The sequence below is a fragment of the Coregonus clupeaformis genome, unplaced genomic scaffold (genome assembly GCF_020615455.1).
Source record: "Coregonus clupeaformis isolate EN_2021a unplaced genomic scaffold, ASM2061545v1 scaf1325, whole genome shotgun sequence".
Taxonomy (NCBI): domain Eukaryota; kingdom Metazoa; phylum Chordata; class Actinopteri; order Salmoniformes; family Salmonidae; genus Coregonus; species Coregonus clupeaformis.
In genome coordinates, this window is record NW_025534779.1 from 1 (window position 1) to 25,020 (window position 25,020).

Consider the following 25,020-nt stretch of genomic DNA (forward strand, 5'->3'; position numbering starts at 1 on the left):
AAGTAGACCAGGGATGTCAAGGTGGAACGGCATAAGCTATGTGTATAGTGTAAATGGGTCTGCCGCTGAAAAACATCCCCACAGCATGATGCTGCCACCACCATGCTTCAACGTAGGGATGGTGTCAGGTTTCATCCAGACGTGACACTTGGCATTCAGGCCAAAGAGTTCAATCTTGTTTCTCATGGTCTGAGAGTCTTTAGGTGCCTTTTGGCAAACTCCAAGCGGTCTGTCATGTGCCTTTTACTGAGAGTGGTTTTGCTCTGACATGCACTTTCAACTGTGGGACCTTATATAGACAGGTGTGTGCCTTTCCAAATCATGTCCAACCAATTGAATTTACCACAGGTGGACTCCAATGAAGTTGTAGAAACATCTCAAGGATAATTAATGGAAACAGGATGCACCTGAGCTCACTTTCAAGTCTCATAGCAAAGGGTCTGAATACTTATGTAAATATGGTATTTCTGTTTTGGATTTAGAATACATTTGCAAAAATGTCTAAAAACCTGTTTTCGCTTTGTCATTATGGGATATTGTGTGTAGATTGCTGAGGATTTTTATTTATTTAATCAATTTTAGAATAAGACTGTAACGTAACAAAATGTGGAAAAAATCAAGGGGTCTGAATACTTTCCGAAGGCACTGTAGGTGGAGTTATGGGCCAATTTGCATGTATTCCCTTTTATTTCTCTAAGTACACATCTGGTACTGCATGAAAATCATTTTTATTTTTGTTTCAACCCATTTTGAAGTGTTGATCCCAAAGTCACACATTGGCCCCATTATTTATAGAAAGACCCTAATAACAACTACCAATAGACCTACTAAATAGTCAATCAAATAATGACTGTAAAATGTGGAATGCATTTACTCAATTCAACTAATAAGATTTATTAGTGACTAAAGGATTAACACTCAATTACAGTGTACATGAAATACATTACAGAATTACACAGAGTAAATTACTATCCCCTAAATACAAAATGGCAGTCAAATTCTATGTGACCATTTAGTCACGGTAATTAGGCTTCTCCAAACTCTGATGCTGATGGTCATTAGAAGCCTACCAAACTTGCTAATTGCCTGGTACTCAGAATTCTATTGTCCCCTCTAATCACTCTGACATCAATGCAAATGTGATCGCAAATCTAATCAAACACTTAATGAGAGCCCATGATCTCATGTTGCGCAACATTTCTTTAGGCTATGCGATTGCATGAGAAACAGAGTGATGGCCTCTATTAAAAAGAGGAGGATCCAATCAGCATTCTATAGGCTAGGCCTACTATATCTATTTCTCAACCTTCCTAATATTAAGCACATTGCTTCTCTTTAAAACAGGAGTATAGCCTACCTGGCTGGCACAAAAATGAACCACGGGAAAAGCGTCCTCCATTCGCTATTTAAGTGCATAGATGACATGTATTTTTTAACTTCAGAGTTGATTTTTTATTTCTAAGGGCTAATCTGGGACATTTTCGGGACAGCTCAAGCCCAGGACACCAGACTCTGGTACTGTCCCCAGAAATCGGGGACATCTGGTCACCCTATCCGGCTGTTTACCATTGAAAAATAATGTCACAGTTCTGGTCTGCTCAAGAATAGGCACCAATAGGCACCAATGCGATAGCAGCTGGGTCTTGTCTGATTAGTTCATTGAATGTATATGAACCAGAAAAAATGAGTGAGTGGGATGTATCACTTTGTCTTCCATTTCTGACTACTCCTTCCTTCCTTCCTTCCTTCCTTCCTTCCTTCCTTCCTTCCTTCCTTCCTTCCTTCCTTCCTTCCTTCCTACCCTCCTACCCTCCTACCCTCAGATTAGTAGTCCTGCTTGCTCCAGTGCTTTATCAACATTAGGCACCAGTTGTCTCTCATAGTCCCAGACCCTCTTGTCTTCATGCAGCTCTTTCTTGGTCAGTCCTCGTCGTAGGGGAACTCTGACATGGATGATATGACACACATTAGGAGGAACCTTCACTGTCTGCCCGAAGTTACGCAGCACAGAGTGGACCGACGTCTGCTCCACTGCCCTGGGGTCAGAGACACAGGGTTTGTTAGACAGAGTGGACCGACGTCTGCTCCACTGCCCTGGGGTCAGAGACACATAGGGTTGTTAGACAGAGTGGACCGACGTCTGCTCCACTGCCCTGGGATCAGAGACACAGAAGGGTTGTTAGACAGAGTGGACCGACGTCTGCTCCACTGCCCTGGGGTCAGAGACACAGAAGGGTTGTTAGACAGAGTGGACCGACGTCTGCTCCACTGCCCTGGGGTCAGAGACACAGAAGGGGGTTGTTAGACAGAGTGGACCGACGTCTGCTCCACTGCCCTGGGGTCAGAGACACAGAAGGGTTGTTAGACAGAGTGGACCGACGTCTGCTCCACTGCCCTGGGGTCAGAGACACAGAAGGGTTGTTAGACAGAGTGGACCGACGTCTGCTCCACTGATCTGGGGTCAGAGACACAGAAGGGTTGTTAGACAGAGTGGACCGGCGTCTGCTCCACTGCCCTGGGGTCAGAGACACAGAAGGGTTGTTAGATAGAGTGGACCGACATCTGCTCCACTGCCCTGGGGTCAGAGACACAGAAGGGTTGTTAGACAGAGTGGACCGACGTCTGCTCCACTGCCCTGGGGTCAGAGACACAGAAGGGTTGTTAGACAGAGTGGACCGACGTCTGCTCCACTGCCCTGGGGTCAGAGACACAGAAGGGTTGTTAGACAGAGTGGACCGACGTCTGCTCCACTGATCTGGGGTCAGAGACACAGAAGGGTTGTTAGACAGAGTGGACCGACGTCTGCTCCACTGCCCTGGGGTCAGAGACACAGAAGGGTTGTTAGATAGAGTGGACCGACGTCTGCTCCACTGCCCTGGGGTCAGAGACACAGAAGGGTTGTTAGACAGAGTGGACCGACGTCTGCTCCACTGCCCTGGGGTCAGAGACACAAAGGGGTTGTTAGACAGAGGTTCTATTCTATTCTAACCTGGGTCGTACTTTCATCTTGTAGGGGTGGTAGATTCTAACCAGAGCCCTATACTACGAACTCTGAGTTCAACTTGAGATAACCACTAACACAAATGTGGCTCACCTTTTAGCCAGGTACATTTCTATGTAACGAATCCTTCAGAACTAACCTGCTCTGGGGCAGGCAAACTCAGGGCTAACTCTACTTATCCTGAATGAAATGTCTGAGTCGTGAGTTGAGGACCAATGAAATCAGGTTCCCATCATCCCTTTCATTTGAAGAAGACCACTGATTAAATATTGTATTAATCAAATGTATTTTTTGTGTGTAAAATAATCGTAATATTAAAATACTTATCACATTACACATTAAGTAATGACTGGCTGCATTTGAAACTTCACACACAGTATAACTTTTGTATGACTTTATACAATTATTTTATCGATAAGAGTGAGAAAAAAGGTGCGTGTGCATTGATAAGCACACCAAAGATGGCATTAATGATACGTAATAAAACAAAGAGAGAACTTCTAATGACCTTTTTCACAACATCACCTGCTGAATTTGCAAGATAGCTTTTCTTTCATGTTGATTTAGGAAATAATGAAAATGTGACACTGACTCGCCCATGGATTTATGTTTCAGCATTGTCTTAATATACACCTTTATACGACACACTGACGTCACGCACAGATGCGCACGACTCTTGGCTGCAGTAAGAAAGCCATCGCCATCTGCGCCCATTCATCATAGTACGTTTTTATTACTTCTAAACAAAATAACTTTTTGGGGTTACAATGATGTTTGATTATTGCTTGAACAGCCGCTAAGATTATATTTGGTTGTGATCTTTGCAAAATAACTATTTTGGATGCAGCAGTTGTTAGCTAGAATGCTAACGCTCATTTACATAGGCTGTAGCAAAAGCTAGAAAAATAGCCATTTAACTGGTTGAAGTTGAAGTGTTTTTTAAGTGTAATGCAGTTGATTTGCGATGATGACACAAACATTATGTTAAGCAGGACATTGCTTGCAAACACAGAAAGGGGTGTATGAAGAGTTTGGCGTTCGACTAGCCACGTGTGACATGCATGCGCAGTTACAAGTCTGTAATACTGATGAAGCCTGAGCTGGAAGGTGAAGCTAACTGAAGCTGGCTAGCTTTAGAAAACCCTGAGTATATCTAGCTAGCTTCTTAGTATACTACTCTGGGCCATACTATCATCTTGGAGGGGTGGTAGATTCTAACCTGGGCCGTACTATCATCTTGGAGGAGTGGTAGATTCTAACCTGGGCCGTACTATCATCTTGGAGGGGTGGTAGATTCTAACCTGGGCCGTACTATCATCTTGGAAGGGTGGTAGATGCGATAGTCTGGCTCCTCTCTGTAGATGTGCTCCATGATGTTGATCCCTGGAACATCCCTCCAGCGGGGCCGTTCAAACTTTCCACTGGGCTCAAACTGGGACTTAGGGGAAGATGTGGTTCTCTATGAGGAACACTTCGGCCTGGGGAGATGCGGGTGGAGTGAGAGAAGGCGAAAGAGAGAGAGAATGAATTCAGATTTTTTTCCTTCATATCCAATCTATTTTTCTCACTGTCCACACTTTTATTGTGTTTTGACCCATATCAGATTTGGCACATTCACACTGATGTAGCATTACGAAATAGCACGCAAACACAATGCTCATTTCCTGTCACTGTTTCTTTAAATGTTGGGGTGGTTATCTTGGTAACGGCAGGTCATGTGCAAAAACAAACACTTCAGAGCACAACAATTCTGATCTGAACATCCAGACTGAGGATGAGAACCACAGACGAATGTGGTATCAGAACTCAAAAGATAAGATTCCATGGCTGCGTTTACAGTCAGCCCAATTCGGATCTTTTTTCACTAATTGGTCTTTTGACCAATCAGTTCAGTGCAAAAAAATATCTGCTGTGAGAAGATCTGATGTGATTGGCCCAAAAAACTATTAAAAACCAAAAACACCAAAGATCAGAAATTCCTGTTTACACATTATCGGATTTGTATCAGATATGCCAAATAATTGGCAAAAAATTCTGAATTGGGATGCCTGTGTAAACACAGCCTAACATGCACACTACACACATAATGATCTTCCTTAACACACATACACACTACTTCCCTGAGTCCTCCCCCTACCTTTGGGTGTTGCCTCTGAAGTACATCCATCATCTGGGGCAGGGTTTGATGCTGGTATGGAGTTATAATCTCATCTATGTCGTTCAGCAGTACATAGCGTGACTGATACATATGTCTGTAGACACAGTCATTCAGAGTGGTCAACTGGCCGTAGTAGTGGATGTCCCCTCCATGTTCAATGGGTTGCCACCCACGGGACGGGCTCATGTGTTGGTCGATAGGCCAGGGCACCACCTGCAGTCAATCAATTAGTCAATTAATTAATCCTATCTATCTATCAATCCATCCATCAAATCAATCAATTCCTACCTCCACAAAGCCCTCCTGTGTATAACTCTGTAGCAGTCTCTCCAGGTCTGGTCCACAGCTGGTGTTATACACCACAACATGCTGCACTCCCAACAACCTGCAATATAGCAATTAATTAATCAATCAATCAACCAGTTGATTAATCGATCAATCAATCAACCAACCAAACAATCACTCAATCAATACCCACTTGTACATCTCCAGAGTCTGGGTGACCTGAAGCACGTTGTTATAATCACCAAATAAATTGGACCAACAGACAGTGAAGTTGAATTGAAACTCCTCTTCCTCCATTTTCACAAGGTTCTGGATGCGGAGAAAGGATTGGTTCTGAGCGAGCTTAGCGTCAGCTTGTGTGGCGAGGGTCACGTGTGACGGGTTGCAGTCGGGAAGATTCGGACAAAGGACGTCGGTCGTCACGAAGGGGGAAACCTTTATCCCAATACAGAACAGGGACACATATATTTACAGTATAGGGAAAACTAAATCAACAAACTAATCAGCGAATCACCAAGCCCCTTATTTCATTAATTCAGGTGTTGATTCAGGTGTGTCAGTGCAGGGCTAAAACCAAATAGCAAATTGCAGGTACCAAAGTGGTCAGAGTGCATCTGGACTTCAGCCTTCGTTCCATTAGCCCAGTGAGTCCCACAGTAGAACACACAGTACAGAGGCTGGACAGAGTCTCGTCTGAAGATACTGATGATGCGTGTGGAGCATCCCGTCACACGATGTTCCTTGTAGGCCCCCACCATGAAGTGTTTGGTGTCGTTGACAGGCGTGATGGACTGGTCAGAGATGTGGCGCGGATAGAGGTGCTGGTGGTTGCCTGGCTGTGACCTGAGAATCATGGACAGATGTTGTATTTCTACAGCAGAAATGTGTGTCCAAGACAATTTTTTCCTTTTACCACTTTTATTTAGTTTCTTGATCGTACGGCAGTCTTCACGGTACCTGGACAATGTGAAGATGATGTAGACCATGACTGCCAGAGCAGAAGCTATCAGTAGAGGAAACATACGCCTCTTCACCATCATGAGCTAGACCTGGTACGGTAGTTTATGGAAGGTGAAGAGTGAGGTGACCTTTGAAGAGAAGGGAAAGTTAATAATGTAGTCGCACTTGCTCTATGGCTGCGTTTACACAGGCAGCCCAATTCTGATCCTTTTTTCCCACAAATTGGTCTTTTGACCAATCAGGTCAGCTCTTTTGCCCATAATTGGGCAAAAATTCAGAATTGGGCTGCCTGTTTAACCTCTTAAGGATCGGACCCTTTTTTTCAATTTTCGCCTAAAATGACATACCAAAATCTAACAGCCTGTAGCTCAGGACCTGAAGGAAGGATATGCATATTCTTGATACCATTTGAAAGGAAACACTTTGAAGTAAATTAATGTACATTTACATTTAAGTCATTTAGCAGACGCTCTTATCCAGAGTGACTTACAAATTGGTGCATTCAACTTAGGATAGCCAGTGGGACAACCACCACTGGGGGAGGGGTGGTGGCACAGGAATCCTCATCTCTCCCAAGTGGACATTCTCAATTTTTCCCCTGACCCATCTGTCTATTTCCTCATTTGAATTCCATGCTGTCACAGTCACTAGCCCATTTAAGCTTAATATCCTTGTCATCTATCGCCCTCCAGGTTCCCTTGGAGAGTGCATCAATGAGTTTGACGCCTTGATAAGTTCCTTTCCTGAGGATGGCTCACCCCTCACAGTTCTGGGGGATTTCAACCTCCCTACGTCTACATTTGACTCCTTTCTCTCTGCCTCCTTCTTTCCACTCCTCTCCTCTTTTGACCTCACCCTCTCACCGTCCCCCCTACTCACAAGGCAGGCAATACGCTTGACCTAATCTTTACTAGATGCTGTTCTTCTACTAATCTCACTGCAACTCCCCTCCAAGTCTCCGACCACTACTTTGTATCCTTTTTCTCTCTCCCTCTCCTCCAACACTACTCACTCTGCCCCTACACAGATGGTAATGCGCCGTCGCAACCTTCGCTCTCTCTCTCCCGCTACTCTCTCCTCTTCCATCCTATCATCTCTTCCCTCTGCTCCAATCCTTCTCCCTCCAATCTCCTGATTCTGCCTCCTCAAACCTCCTCTCCTCCCTTTCTGTATCCTTTGACTCTCTATGTCCCCTATCCTCCCGGCCGGCTCGGTCCTCCCCTCCAGCTCCGTGGCTTGATGACTCATTGCGAGCTCACAGAACAGAGCTCCGGGCAGCTGAGCGGAAATGGAAGAAAACTAGACTCCCTGCGGACCTGGCATCTTTTCACTCCCTCCTCTCTACATTTTCTTCATCTGTTTCAGCTGCTAAGGCCACTTTCTACCACTCTAAATTCCAAGCATCTGCCTCTAACCCTAGGAAGCTCTTTGCCACATTCTCCTCCCTGCTGAATCCCCCCTCTGTGGATGACTTCGTCAACCATTTTGAAAAGAAGGTTGACGACATCCGATCCTCGTTTGTTAAGTCAAATGACACTGTTGGTCCTGCTCACACTGCCCTACCCTATAGTTTGACTTCTTTCTCCCCTCTCTCCAGATAAAATCTTGCGACTTGTGACGACAGGCCGCCCAACAACCTGCCCGCTTGACCCTATCCCCTCCTCTCTTCTCCAGACCATCTCCGGTGACCTTCTCCCCTTACCTCACCTCGCTGATCAACTCATCCTTGACCGCTGGCTATGTCCCTTCCGTCTTCAAGAGAGCGAGAGTTGCACCCCTTCTCAAAAAACCAACACTCGATCCCTCTGATGTCAACAACTACAGACCAGTATCCCTTCTTTCTTTTCTCTCCAAAACTATTGAGCGTACCGTCTTTAGCCAACTCTCTTGCTATCTCTCTCAGAATGACCTTCTTGATCCAAACCAGTCAGGTTTCAAGACTGGTCATTCAACTGAGACTGCTCTTCTCTGTGTCACGGAGGATCTCCGCACTGCTAAAGCTAACTCTCTCTCCTCTGCTCTTGTCCTTCTAGACCTGTCTGCTGCCTTTGATACTGTGAACCATCAGATCCTTCTCTCCACCCTCTCCGAGCTGGGCATCTCCGGCGCGGCTCACTCTTGGATTGCGTCCTACCTGACCGGTCGCTCCTACCAAGTGGCGTGGCGAGAAGCTGTCTCCGCACCACGTGCTCTCACCACTGGTGTCCCCCAGGGCTCAGTTCTAGGCCCTCTCCTATTTTCGCTATACACCAAGTCACTTGGCTCTGTCATATCCTCACATGGCCTCTCCTATCATTGCTACGCTGACGACACACAACTAATCTTCTCCTTTTCCCCTTCTGATAACCAGGTGGCGAATCGCATCTCTGCATGTCTGGCAGACATATCAGTATGGATGACGGATCACCACCTCAAGCTGAACCTTGGCAAGACGGAGCTGCTCTTCCTCCCGGGGAAGGACTGCCTGTTCCATGATCTCGCCATCACGGTTGACAACTCCGTTGTGTCCTCCTCCCAGAGTGTGAAGAGCCTTGGCGTGACCCTGGACAACACCCTGTCGTTCTCCGCTAACATCAAGGCGGTGACCCGATCCTGTAGGTTCATGCTCTACAACATTCGGAGAGTACGACCCTGCCTTACACAGGAAGCGGCACAGGTCCTAATCCAGGCACTTGTCATCTCCCGTCTGGATTACTGCAACTCGCTGTTGGCTGGGCTCCCTGCCTGTGCCATTAAACCCCTACAACTCATCCAGAATGCCGCAGCCCGTCTGGTGTTCAACCTTCCCAAGTTCTCTCACGTCACCCCGCTCCTCCGCACACTCCACTGGCTTCCAGTTGAAGCTCACATCTGCTACAAGACCATGGTGCTTGCCTACGGAGCTGTGAGGGGAACGGCACCTCCGTACCTTCAGGCTCTGATCAGTCCCTACACCCAAACGAGGGCACTGCGTTCATCCACCTCTGGCCTGCTGGCTCCCCTACCTCTGCGGAAGCATAGTTCCCGCTCAGCCCAGTCAAAACTGTTCGCTGCTCTGGCACCCCAATGGTGGAACAAGCTCCCTCACGACGCCAGGACAGCGGAGTCCCCCCCCACCTTCCGGAGACATTTGAAACCCCACCTCTTTAAGGAATACCTGGGATAGGATAAAGTAATCCTTCTACCCCCCAAATAATAATAATAATAATAATAATAATTGTAAAGTGGTTATCCCACTGGCTATAAGTTGAATGCACCTATTTGTAAGTCGCTCTGGATAAGAGCGTCTGCTAAATGACGTAAATGTAAAATGTAAATGTGTAGAAGGATTACTGTTAGACTATTCCAGGTATTCCTTAAAGAGGTAGGGTTTCAAGTGTCTCCGGAAGGTGGTCAGTGACTCCGCTGTCCTGGTGTCGTGGAGGAGCTTGTTCCACCATTGGGGTGCCAGAGGAGCGAATAGCTTTGTAGGAGGTATAACACATTAGATCTGGTAAAAGATAATACAAACAAAAAAAATGTTTTATTTTCTTTTTTTTGTTCCATCATCTTTGAAATGCAATAGAAAGGCCACAATATAATATTGCAGTTTAGGCACAATATAAATGTTGGCCAGTAGATGGCAACAGTGTGTGTGCAAAGTTTCAGACTGATTTTACATTTCAGTCATTTAGCAGACACTCTTATCCAGAGCGACTTACAGTTAGTGAGTGCATACATTTTCATACTGGCCTCCCGTGGGAAACGAACCTACAACCCTGGTGTTGCAAACGCCATGCTCTACCAACTGAGCTACACGGGACTGATCCAGTGAGACATTGCAATACTGGACTATTTTGTATCAAGTCTGCCCAAATGTGCTGAATTGGTCAATTGATACATTTTCATGTACATAACTATAGAGAACATACAAAAATGATACGGTAATGCAAAATGTAAGTTTACACACTCCCAGGAATGTCATACATGATGGATCATTAGCTTATACACTAACTTTCACACATCTAGATGGCCGGGTGGGGTGGGTGTGGAGCCAGAGACAGCAAGGGTTCAAACTGTAGAACCCAGTTCCTACATTTGAATATAACAATGGATTTTATCAAACAAAACTAGCTGACATGTATAGTGTTGAGTCATCCGCATACATAGACACACTGGCTTTACCAAAGCCAGTGGCATGTCATTAGTAAAGATTGAAAAGTAAGGGCCCAGACAGCTGCCCTGGGAATTCCTGATTCTACCTGTATTTTGTTGGAGAGGCTTACATTAAAGAACACCCTCTGTGTTCTGTTAGACAGGTAACTCTTCATCCACAATATAGCAGGGGGTGTGAAGCCATAACACATGTTTTCCAGCAACAGACTATGATCGATAATGTCAAAGCCGCACTGAAGTCTCACAAAAACAGCCCCCACAATCTTTTTATCATCAATTTCTCTCAGCCAATCATCAGTTATTTGTGTCAGTGCAGTGCTTGTTGAATGTCCTTCCCTATAAGCGTGCTGAAAGTCTGTTGTCAATTTGTTTACTGTAAAATAGCATTTTATCTGGTCAAACACACTTTTTTCCAAAAAGTTTACTAAGGGTTGGTAACAGGCTGATTGGTCGGCTATTTGAGCCACTTAAGGGGCTTTACTATTCTTAGGTAGGGGAATAACTTTTGCTTCCCTCCAGGCCCGAGGGCACACACTTTCTAGTAGGCTTAAATTGAAGATATGGCAAATAGGAGTGCCAATATCGTCCGCTATTATCTTCAGTCAGACCCCGGTGGCTTGTCATTGTTGATCGACAATAATTATTTTTTCACCTCTTCCACACTTACTTTACGGAATCCAAATTACAATGTTTGTCTTTCATAATTTGGTCAGATATACATGGATGTGTAGTGTCAGCATTTGTTGCTGGCATGTCATGCCTAAGTTTGCTAATCTTGCCAATGACAAAACAAATACTCAAGTAGTTCGCAATATCTGTGGGTTTTGTGCTGAATGACCCATCTGATTCAATGAATGATGGAGCGGAGTTTGCCTTTCTGCCCAAAATTTCATTTAAGGTGCTCCAAAGCTTTTTTCTATAATTCTTTATGTCATTTATCTTTGTTTCATAGTGTCATTTCTTCTTATTTTTATTCAGTTTAGTCACATGATTTCTCAATTTGCATTACGTTTGCTAATCGGTTGTACAGTCAGACCTATTTGCCATCTCTTTTGCCTCATCCCTCTCAACCATAAAATTTTCAATTCCTCATCAATCCACAGGGATTTAACAGTTTTTACAGTTATTTTCTTAATGGGTGCATGCTTATTAGTAACTGGGATAAGCAATTGCATAAATGTGTCAAGTGCAGCGTCTGGTTGCACGTCATTACACACCACAGACCAACAAATATTATTTACATCAACAACATAGGAATCCCTACAAAACGTATTGTATGACCTCTTAGACACAATATTAGGCCCAGCCTTTGGAACTTTGGTTTTCCTAGATATGGCTACTATATTGTGATCAATACATCCGATGGATTTGGATACTGCTTTCAAACAAATTTCTGCAGCATTAGTAAAGATATGATCAATACATGTTGATGATTTCATTCCTGTACTGTTTTTAACTACCCTGGTAGGTTGATTGATAACCTGAACCAGGTTGCATGCACTAGTTACAGTTTGAAGCTTTCTTTTGAGTGGGCAGCCTGATGAAAGCCAGTCAATATTTAAACCACCCAGAAAGTATACCTCTCTATTGATATCACATATATTATCAAGCATTTCACACATGTTATCCAGACTCTGACTGTTAGTACTTGGTTGTCTATAGCAGCTTCCCACCAGAATGGGCTTTAGGTGAGGCAAGTGAACCTGTAGCCATATTAGTTCGACAGTATTTAACATGAGATCCTCTGTAAGCTTTACAGGAATGTGGTTCTGAATATAGACCGCAACACCGCCCCGTTGGCATTTCTGTCTTTTCTGTAAATGTTATAACCTTGTATTGCTACCACTGTATCATCAAAGGTATTATCTAAGTGAGTTTCAGAGATTGTCAGAATATGAATGTAATCTGTTACTAGCAAATTATTGATTTCATGAACCTTGTTTCTTAAGCTTCATATGTTATCGTGAGCTCTTTTTAACACTTTTCTGGGATGCTTGATTATTTTTCTTGCTTTACTGGGAAGCTTAGCAGACGTAGACATACTTGGGTTATTTTTATTAGTGCAGGGTGAGCTGCACACAGTGGACTTCCTACAAGGGCACACCACCTCAGTGCTAACAGTATTACTCTGGTTCATGGCATATGAGTACTGCATACAATAGCTGTAGGATCAGCAGAGGCATTCCGGGCAGTAAGAGGGACATAAATTAGGTTATTTACATTGTGTCTTTCAACGCCCCTAGGATAGTGTACATTTGCTGAATCATTATGACAACTCAGCGACACAATGGTAGGGATTAAATGAGCTAGACTTGGACATTGGTAAGTCATTGTCTCAACGCAGCCTTATCATGCTGTGAAAGGATCCAGGAACCCAAATAATTTGTGTGGATCCCATCCTCCTTATAATACAAGCTTTTTCCAGAAGGTGTCAAAATGGTCAATAAATGTTACACCCACAGAGCTGCAATAGTCTTGTAGCCAGTTATGGAGGGCTAAAAGTCTGCTGAACCATTCAATGCCATGATTTAGGGAGGGCAGAGGGCTAAAAGTCTGCTGAACCGTTCAATGCCATGATTTAGGGAGGGCAGAGGGCCAGATATTATGGGGTGTTTGTTGGTGTCAGGTGGATACATGCATGACATGCAAAATACTGTATCTAATGACACTCAATGGGCCTCAAGTTCAAGTTTAAACTTTCTGCATTGTTTGTCCCAGAGAGGGCAATAGTTGCTTTGCAGCAGGGGAGCACCTATGTCATAAATAACATATCAAATCCACATGGACCAGAATGGAAATGACAGCAAGGGACCACAAGGGAAATAAGTAATTGACTTTATTGTATTATCTCTGTCTAGTTTTGTGCTGTGTGTATGTATTTCTTAAACTTTTTGCCCTCCTATGAAAAAAGTGCCCTTTTGATTGGTAGTGGGGTTTTTTAACAAAGTATTTTGTATATAATTGTTGGTCTCGTTTCTCTCTTGTACATTTAAATGCAACGAATTGTCCTTCAAACTACATAATCTCTCAGAATGAAGGAATCTTTTTAAAAAGTCCCCTCCCCCGCCCTTCTGCCACCGCCAGCACTAGTGCACTGCTCCACTCATCCTGCATGGTTACTTCATCCAATTCCTATGCTGTTATACGACCGGGTAAAATGTATGATACTATACACCCTCTAATTAATATGACATTGTATGACTGCTATTCCATTCATAATATAACCTAACGTAACATAATATGTCATACTAATATAATGGAACCGGTTTATGTACCAAATCCTACGAATTGCCCTGAGACCAGGTTGCAACAGTGATAGCAAAGAAGAAAATATACTTTTAATTGACTCCCTTTCATCTGTGGTTCTAGCTTGCTTAGCCTACAATCCCACTGGACAAAAACTGGTTGAATCAATGTTGTTTCCAATTCATTTCAACCCCCCAAAATCTAAAATTCAATAACGTAAAGGCATTTGATATTACTTTCATCCAACTTTTAAACTAAATCCTATGACATTGTGACAAGTGTTGTTGATTTCACGTTGAATTCACGATAGTTGTCAACTCAACCAAATGTCAATCAAAACTAGACGTTGAACTGACGTCTGTGCCCAGTGGGATGTGTGATGAGTGAGTGTGTTGATGGAAACTTTGGCTACAAGACAAACCAGCCTACAAATAAACACCTTGGTTGAACAGAAACAACGGCAAAAATGATTAATGCACAGATTATGGATGTGCTCAAGTCAAGCAGACCTACGACAAAAATAAATAGTAAAACGTTAGCCTAAAATCCAGAGCCTGTTATGCTAACATGCAACGTGTTTGCTGACATCCTACTCACTGTACTCTGTGTCATGCTAACCATGATAAGGAGTGGCAACACAGAGTGTCAAGGAGTGGAAAGATAACTCAAAGAGACTGGTAGGCTGCCTCCACCACCATGCTTCACTGTGGGGATGGTGTTCTCGGAGTGAGAGAGGTGTTGGGTTTGTGCCAGACATAGCGTTTCCTTGATGGCCAAAAACCTCAATTTTAGTCTCATCTGACCAGAGTACCTTCTTCCATATGTTTGGGGAGTCTCCCACATGCCTTTTAGCGAACACCAAACGTGTTTGCTTATTTTTTCTTTAAGCAATGGCTTTTTTCGGGCCACTCTTCTGTAAAGCCTAGCTTTGTGGAGTGTATGGCTTAAAGTGGTCCTATGGACAGATACTCCATCTCCACTGTGGAGCTTTGCAGCTCCTTCAGGGTTATCTTTGGTCTCTTTGTTGCCTCTCTGATTAATGCCCTCATTGCCTGGTCCGTGAGTTTTGGTGGGCGGCCCTCTCTTGGCAGGTTTGTTGTGATGCCATATTCTTTCCATTTTTAATAATGGATTTAATGGTGCTCCGTGGGATGTACAAAGTTTCTGATATTTTTTATAACCCAACCCTGATCTGTACTTCTCCACAACTTTGTCCCTGACCTGTTTGGAGAGCTCCTTGGTCTTCATGGTGCCACTTGCTTGGTGGTGCCCCTTGCTTAGTGGTGTTGCAGACCAGTGGCGGCTCCTGAAAAAAATTCTCTAGGGGGGCAATTTTTCTGATGATTTAGGTGACCTACACACATTTAAAAAAAGATATGTCCAGCAACAACATGAAGACAGGGGCAGCATATAAGTCAATACTGATATACACATTACTTGCTTCAAAAGGCCTCATGGTTGAATTGGAAATATGTGCACCTGAGCATAATTCACAACAAGCAAGCAGGAGCTTTTGATAGAGGCTACTGAAAACATTGATGCAAGTTATTGGTAATAAGAAATTTTTATAGACTTCCATATTCTGCCCTCTTGTATAGATTTGTGAAAATGAACAGTGATAGACATTTTGCCTGAAAACAGAATTTGAAAATAATTTCTAGAAAAGGTAAAACACAGCTATCTGTATGGCTTTGTAAAAATGAACAACCATATTCTGGCCAATTGTATAGATTTGTAAATATGAACAACCATATTCTGGCCAATTGTATAGATTTGTAAAAATGAACATGAACAGATTTTTTTTTATTTTTTACTTTTTTTAAAATGAAAAATAACTATTTTAAACAACATCAACTGTGAACTGATTTGGGCGGTGTGTGTTAAAGAGACAGACAGGGAGGGACAAAGAGAGAGAGGCTACATTACTTGTACTGAAACTGTTCTCTTCTCTCTTTCAATGCAGCAAAGCGGTCAATGACTTTCTCATTGAAATCAGGCATGCTGAGGACTAGTTCCCTCTCCATGGAAAGCATGGCAAGTGCATTCAGACGTTCCTGGCCCATTGAATTTCGCAGGAATGTCTTAACTCGTGTCAAAGTTGAGAAACATCTCTCAGCTTCAGCTGTTGTCATGGGAGTAGTTATGAGGATGTTCAACAGAGTCACAGTCTCAGAGAACGTCTCCTGGAGGTTGCATGGGGTATGCATTCACAGTGGCATTCAGAGCCTCATCAGGAAATGAATGGCAGTACCTTTCAAACATGTCTGCTTGCAGTAAGGTAGCACTCACAAGGTGGCCAGAGAAAGATAACCTTTCTTTGGTGTGATCCAGGATGGTGTTGCAGACCTCTTCAGACAGCCTCTGCTTCTCCTCTTCTCTCAAAGCTGTTCTGGGTCTTTTGGCTCCTGTTGCTTCTTGCAGCTGCTGTTGAGAGGAGTCCCTGAAGGCAAACAGACCAATGTGTTTGTTGGCTTTGTACAGTATTGTTGTCTATGTGATGCACAGGTATATGCAATGTATCCATGTATAGTACAAATACTTCAGTTCCACTTAAAATGGGCATGGATGCATAAAGTCTTTAGTGTTTAAGTTAGCCTTTGTGTCTCACATAGCCTGGATGTTCAGCACAGTATACAGTGGTGCTCATAAGCTTTATGAGCCCATGCTAAAGTTGACTAAAAAGAGGAATAAAAAGAAAAGAAAATTGGTGTCCTTAAAGGTTGGATTTTCCAACTTTTTTAATTAAGTCATTAAGATCAATTTCCAAAAGATGATTTTTTTTATTTTTTTATTCCTCTTTTTAGTCAACTTTAGAATGTGTTCATACACTTATGAGCACCACTGTACAGTACACATAGTATATAAAATAAGCTAGATTACACCACTGGCCATATATAATGAGAATAATGTAATTTCAAACACAAATGCAGTCTCCTTTCATGCATACATTTTCAAATAAAGCTCTGCTTTGAGAAAGATCGAATGATATTGTTTAATCTTACCTTGTGAAGCTGTCGAGGGCACGTTTGATGAAGACAGCATCGATGTCCTTCTTCTGTAGCTTCTGGTACAGAATGTCGACGTAGGGCATGATTTTGTGAAAAAGCCCCAGGAAAAAAATAAAATCTTCATCATGTAGCATCCTCACGTAGCCAGATGCCTCTCTCACGGTGGGCTGGTCAAATGAATCCAATGAACCCGTCCGGATGGCTTCAAAACATTATATGAGGTCGTCTCGATTCTCGTAGACAGTGTTCACGACTCTGCTGTTGAAGTTCCACCGTGTGGATGAAGGTCTGGGCAGTCTTGCGTGCAACAGTCTGGTCAAGAATGCTGGTGCGTTTGGGTGACCGGGAAAAAAAGTTGCAATCCCGCTCAGATCGGAAAGAAAATGTTCACTTTTTTGATGCGAGAAGTAGCTTGTTGCATGATCAAATTCAGCTGATGCGCATAGCAATGCACGTAATGGGCATTCTTGAAATGCTCACGCACCTTTTGCTGCACACCAGCCTTCTCTCCCCCTCATCACACTGGCTCCATCGTAAGCTTGCGCAATGAGTTTGACTTTCTCGTCGTCGGCAAAAGACCGTTCAGTCTCTCCAAAAGCACACTGGCGATTGAGACTGAGGTTGATTCCGAGATGGGGAAGGAACTCAAAAAAGCGCTCCTGCACTTTGTGGTTGCTATCTATGTACCTCAGCACAAGCACCAGCTGTGTCTGTGTAGAAACGTCCGTGGTCTCGTCAGCTTGGATAGCTACGAAGTTCGCCGACTTCACCTCCTCCACAATATGTTCCCTCATGACCGCTAGCATACACTCCAGTAGCTCGTTTTGAATGGTCTTTGATGTGCCCTTGAAAACTTTAGCATTTTTAAGATGGTCATCAAACACCTCATCTAATTGTGCCACAAAGTTGACAAGTCCAAGAAAAATACCAGGGTTGGTGCAGCCCTCAGTTTCATCTTTGCCTCGCAAAGCTAACTCAAACACTCCGCAAAACTTCACACACTGGATTAGCCGGCTGAGGATGTGGCGGTTCTTGCTAACCTCATCGTTGTGGCGGCGGACAGCTAGCCTGTATCCCTCATCCAGTTGAGTGGCAATGTTCACTCTCCCCAAAGCAGACAATCTCAAACAGCTATCCATGTGGGTCTTTGACAGCTCATGTTTCTTAATCTTTTCTGAAAGATGGTGCATGTCCGTTACACCAGTCGCTGTCCAAGCGGTGCTGTCTGCCGTGCCGCCTTCAGGGTGAAAGAGTAAGCAGGGGTAGCAGAAGACTGCATTAGCTACATCGCAGCCTGCTAGCCAGGTTTTTCGTTCGTACCAATTTTTGGAAAATCCTCGGGTGTAGGACTTTCCCCCTTTAGTAGAAACCTGTTGAATTATTAAATTTGGTCTGGGAGGTCCTAATTGTTTCGTTGCCAATTTATCTTGATTTGTTCGACGACAAAAATGAACTTCTTTCAAAGAGACAATCGAGTTGCACTGAACGCTAGCCATCTTGACAGTAGTACGTGAATTGATTGACGCTGCTACCCGCTCTTTTCTTAGTTATGTTCATGGTTATGTTACGTATGACGAAAGCGCGTAAGTGCAAGCCCTCCCCGGAACCCATAGAGATTGTATTGAAAGCTCTGATATTTGAAAAAAAAAGATTTTACATGAGAGTCTCATGGAGAGACTTCTGGGGCGATTTTCAACCTGACTGAAATCGCCCCAAAAGCGGGGGCCATTTGAAGCACGACTTTAGCCTGATTGGACATTTAGTGGCAGATCAGACGTCTAGATTAGAACACTGATAACTACTGTTGCCGTGATATAATTGATTAGAAAAAAAAATCCCTTCCTTTTCCCGTTTGGCAGTGCGTCGCCCATATCGCCCTAATGAACACACCGCCCCTGTTGCAGACTCTGGGGCCTTTCAGAACAGGTGTATATATACTGAGAATTTTTTGAAATAAGTTATTTTTTTCATTTCACTTCACCAATTTGGACTATGTCCATTACTGAAATCCAAATAAAAATCAATTTAAATTACAGGTTGTAATGCAACAAAATAGGAAAAACGCCAAGGGGGATGAATATTTTTGCAAGGCACTGTATGTCAATCTGTGCTTGAATTAGTGTAAATTAGAGTTTGCACTTTTTTGGTAGGCCTATTCCATTCCAATCTCCCATTGAAGCAGCCTGCTAAACTACAAACAGCACAGCTCAAATAAGTATTTCACCCATGTCAACAATGTAATCGCAATAGGCTACAGACACTGACTGACACTGCAGGAGACTGGGATTTCATCGGCTGTGAAAGTTCAGCCAGCCAAGGTCAAAACCAGGACCAATCTCATCTCCAGCTGGCTGTACATGGAGCGCTGCAACCAACACCCTCTGTAACTCAGAACTAGCACTCTCGTTCTCAGCAGCAGACCCTTATAGAAAATCCATGTGAAATCATGTGAAAACCTATTTTTTGAACACTTCACGTTTTCACATGTGTAGTTTCATGTTATCACATTAACGTCACATGAAAATGTGTCTTCGGAAAACTTCACGTGATCACACATGAAATTCATGTTTTTCCCGTAAAGTGAGTTAGGTGCACCCGTAAGGCCAATGTCGTCATACACACACACACACAGTCGACACAGCTTAACGCCATCATGCGGATCATCACTGTCACACTACGATCCACCCCCGCTTTTGTGGGTCCCCTGTCGTCGTCTCCGTCCCCTCGCAATAACCCACAAAATGATTGAAAAAGTCTCCACCGCCCCACACCTGCCACTACAGGAGGAAGTCTTCAACCCACCAAATATACGCCCCCCATCAAGAAAGCCGATTTGGAAAGACCCACCCAAAACAAACTGTAATAATATGCCATTTGGCAGACGCTTTTATCCAAAGCGACTTACAGTCATAGAACAAGCGTTAAAATGAATGCACCTAAAGGGTTTTAAGGCGCAAACGGCTATGGAGAAGAATCAGCAATCACTTACAATTTCACTCGCTAGCAGAGGGGAAGTTGAAAAAAGGATCAGTAATATCACACCACAACAGACAAATTCAACCACAAACGGCAAGTATGACCACAAACAGTTCATTACCAGACAGTCTATTCAGTTTAAAGTGGGATTTTTTTATTTTTTATTTTTTTTATTTTTGGAGAATAGCCTAAGCTCATTGAACACCAAGTGACAAAATTGCCAAATCCAAGGATTTTGGCTGTGGCTGAATTGCATCATAACAAAGGCTATAACAAACATAACCATTGCCTTGGGACTATAGGGTGATAGTGTGGGACATTACAATATGGGAGGCGGCTCCTATAATCATCACCACTCACGCTAAGGGAATTACGTGGTATGCTGTTATCAGTATTACACAACAGGGAACCAGTATCACGTCAGCTTGTGACGTGGTTAAACTCAATGTGTAGCCACTGATAACATTCCACTGGGAACAGATGTCAATAATAATAATATGCCATTTAGCAGACGCTTTTATCCAAAACGACTTACAGTCATGCGTGCATACATTATTATTATTATTATTAATTTTTGTGTATGGGTGGTCCCGGGGATCGAACCCACTACCTTGGCGCGTTACAAGCGCCGTGCTCTACCAGCGGAGCTACAGAGGACCACGTACTGTAATCAGTTCTATTACAAGCAAAAATATTGTATTCAGATTACTGATACTTTTGAAAACCTAGATGATTACTTATTGGATTACTTTTAAATTCAGAAAGGATGTTTGCGAACAAATAAATTATGGCACCTTTCAGTTTCTCATCAGGATCCTGGCAGCGCAGTTCTGCGTGTAGTGTTGTTCCAACTGACAACTTTACCAGGACGAGGACTTGCGGATGTCAAGCTCTTTCCAAAAGCCTATGTTGAAGCAAGCTAAATGACACGTTGTTTACTTAGCTAGCTAGGTAGCTCATGCCAAATGAATAGGTTACTATAACGTATCTGAAAATACATGATCAATTGATGTTTACTGAACATGAAATGCATGCAGTTACTTGCTGTATAACTCTGATGATAGAGCTAAATGTGGAATAATCGGAAATGTCTGTGTAGTTCTGACTATGCTATTCAAGAGGTGATGATATTAAAAACAAATAGTTATAAAATGTATTTACCAATCTCTTGAAAACGGCACGTAGCCTAGTTGTTAATCGTTTTAGCGAAAATCGTATATATTTCTGGCACTAACATCAATCAATTTCAAGAAGGATCGGAATATACCTGCATGTAGGTCCAGGAAAAGGTGCAAATTATATCCACAAAAAACTAGTGATGTGTAGAGAGATTCACATCCAAGCACTAATATTTTTTTAAAGTTCAAATTGTTTAGTGGAATCCACCAGACGCAGCCAAACCATGGAAACGGTGTGGATATCACAGCCTTCTCTCTCTCTCTCTCTCTCTCTCTCTCTCTCTCTCTCTCTCTCTCGCTCTCTCTCTCTCGCTCTCTGTGGGTCACACAATGCCGATGTCGGAAGCTGTACTGTAATTGGAGAGAGACTTTTCACAATGGTGTGGGGACCAGGCATGACATCTCATATGGCTGTTTCCCCTGCAACATCACCGCAAACTGGTGCATGGTGCCAAGAGGAAAAGCCTGTGTCACCGCGCATCCTTGCTGGTAGAACCGGTTTATAGAGTTTGGGACTATAAGGTTCTATCTGCATTTTGGTCAAGTTATTGACATAGCCTTGTTCTGTTCATTGTTCTCTACCTATATAGTACCCTTAATACCACAATTCATGTTAAGTTCAAAATATCAAAATTGCTGACAGCATTCAAACCAATGAGGGTTCAGAATGTTAAAGCCAATTATCTCAGAATAATATTTTTGCAGATAAAACCTTATAGTCCTAAACTCTCGTAATTGTCTGTATTGTAGTAGCATAGGCTAATGCTGTCTGTCTGCCCGTCCATTTGTCTGTCTGTCAGGTGAACTTTAGGGAGTAATGCCAGGTTCAATGCTCCCCACTGAGAATCAGCACACGCGCACGCACGCACAAACAAACTGTCTTTACAGTTTGTTTTAATCGGTTTTGTATGTGGTACATTTTCACAACTCTTAGTACAAAACTCCAAACTGTTCACACTTGTAACGCTGCCAGTCGTTCATTCAAAATCTGTTAATGTGCATTCATTTGGATTGTAAACATCTCTCACCACACACCCATTGATTCAAAATCTAAGTTTATTGTGAAATGTATAGAGGACATTGGTTTAATCACCAAAACACAACATAATGATATCTTTTCAATTTAGTCGTTTTAACTACCAGTTAATCCAATAGCAAAAATGCAAGGTATGTGTTTCAAATCGCCCTTAGAAGTGATGAAAGTAATATGCTACAGTACTGTAAATTACAGTAGATTATACAGTTTTCACATTAGGCAATACACTTACTGTAGTAGACAAACCAGTTTAAAATCTATTGGTTCACCAAATGCTTAAGTGATTAACCATTAAGCGCAGTTGGATTAAGTGATGGTCAAATGTATTTAAACAAATGAGAAGAGAAGCATATGAAAAGTATTGTGAGCATTGCATTGTGAAAGGCAATTACTTTATATGAAATGTATTTCTAGATGAAACACTGATTAGGTTTGGTGAAAAAGTTACTGTGTGATTTTGTGTATTGTACTTAGTCAATTGAAAATGTGTTAACAGTTTTAAAAAACAGCCTTTTTGATGTTCTGTTTTGGGTTTTGTACTTTTACCACATACACTGCATGAACAAAAGTATGTGGACACCTGGTCGTCGAACATCTCATTCCAAAATCATGGGCATTAAAATGGAGTTGGTCTCCCCTTTGCTGCTGTAACAGCCTCCACTCTTCTGGGAAGGCTTTCCACCAGTGGCGGCTCCTGAAAAAATTCTCAGGGGGGGCAATTTTTCTGATGATTTAGGTGACCTACACACATTTTAAAAAAGATATGTCCAGCAACAACATGAAGACAGGGGCATCATATAAGTCAATACCAGAAGCATTTATTGATTGATCTCAAAAGTGTTGGCTTACCAGGGTTGGTGGAGCCCTCAGTTTCATCTTTGCCTCGCAAAGCTAACTCAAACACTCCGCAAAACTTCACACACTGGATTAGCCGGCTGAGGATGTGGCGGTTCTTGCTAATGTCGTAGTAAATATATTTGTTATAGTGAATATGGAATATGATATGTTGAGTAAAATGTTGTGCTAAGATCTATTTAGGTCAGGAGCTGGTTATAAGTTCTGTTCCTATCCAATAACAATGGACAAAAGGGTCCTATCTTGTCAGCCTTGTCAGCAGGTGGCCAAGGACAACACCCACGCCATAGGCCTCTCAGTTCTTCCAACTCACGAGTTCTTGCTCTGAGGACACACACACACACACACAAACACACACACACACACATCATCACTGTTAAACACACACACACACACACACACACACACACACATCATCACTGTTAAACACACACACACACACACACACACACAAAAATCCCTCTCTTAGGCTGAACATTTGAAGACAGAGAACCCGACTCAGAGCCAATGCAACAGTGACAGTAGCCTGGAGGGGAACTCGCCCAACTCATCAGGACCAATCAGAAGATCAGAACTACTAGATTCAACCTACTTCATTTATTGCATAAAATGTCTGCACACAATGTTTCGGCTCTCTTCAGAAATAATAATAATAATAATAATAATATGCCATTTAGCAGACGCTTTTATCCAAAGCGACTTACAGTCATGCGTGCATACATTTTTGTGTATGGGTGGTCCCGGGGATCGAACCCACTACCTTGGCGTTACAAGCGCCATGCTCTACCAGCTGAGCTACAGAAAGTGGATACTCATGGATGCGCATCGCAATTGTAAAATGTCAACACAATTGGAGACACCACGTCATTTTTGGAGACATGTTATTGACAGTAAACTATTGTAGATGCGACTGCTAACTAAATAAAACATTTTAGCTGGCTAGCTAATCATCTTAGCTAAATGTGGGGCAAACAATTCAGTTATTTACCGTTAATTTGAGGGATTGGGGTGAAAGAAATCGAGTTACATAGTGATACTTTACGATATACTGTATTGACAATATCACAATATTTTAGCGCTAGTTGGCTGTACCTGCACCAAAACACCATTATTGTTCCTTCATAGCTTGTTCTCAATCTTTTCACATTGGGAGCCAATTTGTTTTCAGCACTTTTATTTCCATGACTGATCAAAACTCGTTCTCATGGCTTTCTGATCCCTCTGCAACAGACATATGGTGCGCAATAAAATCACAGTATCTAATCGCAATACGTATAGAATCATGAGACTCGCAATGCTGATGCATATATCTTATCGTGAGGTTCCTGGCAATTCCCAGCCCAAGTTCATTTGCCACAACAAATCTCTTCGCTAGCAAACGCGATGTCTTCTCCAAAACGGCAATGTGTCTCCAGCAATGTTTACTTTTTTGACGTTCTATGGCATCTCCACTTTCCAAGCATATATGACCACATGTAATATTTTGGTAAGTGATGCAAATAGTGAACTATGTAGGGCCAGGATGTAAAATATATGTAGCTGCAGCAATTTCTCTTATCTGATATGGTAAGTAATGGGGCTTAATTTATAGCTCCCTAAGAGTTTGACGAACGGGTCCGTGCACGCGATTCCAGATATCTTTACCTCTGAATAAACTGCCTTTATTATACCATATCCACCCTGTCCAAAGTCTCTACTTGGTCTCAGTTCTCCAGTAAACTTGTGATTATCAACACTAACCTCATCGTTGTGGCGGCGGACAGCTAGCCTGTATCCCTCATCAAGTTGAGTGGCAATGTTATTTTTCCGTTTCGTACCAATTTTTGGAAAATCCTCGGGTGTAGGACTTTCCGCCTTTAGTAGAAACCTGTTGAATTATTAAATTTGGTCTGGGAGGTCCTAATTGTTTCGTTGCCAATTTATCTTCATTTGTTCGACGACAAAAAGGAACTTCTTTCAAAGACACAATCCGCTCTTTTCTCAGTTACGTTCATGGTTACGTTACGTTACGTATGACGAAAGCGACGTAAGTGCAAGCCCTCAGACACCCATAGAGATTGTATTGAAGGCTCTGAAATTTGAAAAAATAGATTTTACATTAGAGGCTATGAGAGACTTCTGGGCGATTTTCAACCTGACTGAAATCGCCCAAAAGGGGGGAGCCATTTGAAGCACGACTTTAG

The 25,020-nt window shown here is 42.8% G+C and overlaps 1 pseudogene; it reads right to left on the minus strand.

The window, feature by feature from the left end:
* Positions 1-1,362: 1,362 nt before the first annotated feature.
* On the minus strand, positions 1,363-20,795 carry LOC123486823 (annotated as a pseudogene).
* Between the last annotated feature and the right edge of the window lie 4,225 nt (positions 20,796-25,020).